General features: G+C 39.8%; 1 protein-coding gene across 1 annotated transcript in view; it reads right to left on the bottom strand.

Moving 5' to 3' along the window:
• ppm1e (protein phosphatase, Mg2+/Mn2+ dependent, 1E) overlaps nt 1-1179 on the bottom strand; it is a 40662-nt gene that overhangs the window by 1772 nt on the left and 37711 nt on the right. The gene's annotated exons all lie outside the window — the stretch shown is intronic.

The following is a 1179-nucleotide window of genomic DNA, read 5'->3' as shown; positions in this document are numbered from 1 at the left end:
AGTCCCACTGAGGCGAAATCTTGATGCTACTTTACAGCTACAAGAGTGTCCTTTGAACCTTGTGGGAACAGTTTGGGATTCACCTGCATGGACATTATTTTTCAACTAGAGTTAGCTTAACACAAATCTCTTTATTAGCTTATATATTACCAAGACTTTGGTGGAATTTATAGGTTGTCCAAATAGCAAATTTGGCTAATTAATGCATATTCTTACTTCTATTTATACCTGCTTAAAATGCAGTTTGTATCCAGACACATTTTAATGCATTCTCATTCATTTGAGTGGCAGGAAATCAGACCCAAAATCCCCTCAAAAAAGTTGTGTGCGTTGTCGAGTTAGAAAATACTTCTTACAAATTCCTCAATTATGTTTCCACTCTTGTAAATTGGGCAAATGTAATAACTTATTCCGTCATTTGTATAAAGGAGTATTGTCAGTTTGTGTTGCAGTACTGGCGCGTAGGCTACTCTGGATGTCTAGATTAAAATATATTCCCTGTTAACAAGCAAATCTGACACAGATGGAGTCGGACAGTTATGTTCTTACTAGGTAGTACTCATTAATTTTCCACCCGATATTTCTGTCCATTTCGGGCCAGAATAGACGTATCAATCACACCAGGCGTGTTGATACTGATGGTGTTTACACCTACCTAAGATCTGCACACAATGCGAGCCACGATTGTATTAACGCGTTTTTTATCTGCACAACGTGTCTGGATACAGAACGCGATTTCATAAAAGGTGTGAATGGGGGTGTAAGTGGTGAGATCAAATTTTTCTTTCTGCCTGGATCAGAGAGCAACAGTCCTTCTTCTTGCTGTCCAAAATAAATCCTTTCTGTCTCTGCTGAGAACGTGGAGCAACCAAGCATACAAGTTAAACTTAAACGTGTGTTCAGACTGAATGCAGGTGAACTTTTACCTCCCTTTCGTAGTCCAATACAGACTTAAAGTCCAGCTAGCTAACACTGTTCACTGAGAGTACATTATGTGACAGTTTAGGGTCACACTGCCTCTAAGATTCACGTTCAGTCTGAATACATTTTATGAACCTGCATTTCCAGCTCTGGCTTCATGTCGACTGATCAGTGGTCACAATGGATGCAGTTTTGAGCTTAACCTACAGCATTAAGGAGCAGGGCTTGTGTTTAGTGGGCCAGCTGACAATTGGAAAA

This window comes from Morone saxatilis, unplaced genomic scaffold (assembly GCF_004916995.1).
Source record: "Morone saxatilis isolate NCDOM2014 unplaced genomic scaffold, NCSU_SB_2.0 Contig20, whole genome shotgun sequence".
Classification (NCBI taxonomy): Eukaryota; Metazoa; Chordata; class Actinopteri; family Moronidae; genus Morone; species Morone saxatilis.
This window is presented reverse-complemented; position numbering and strand designations above follow the sequence as displayed.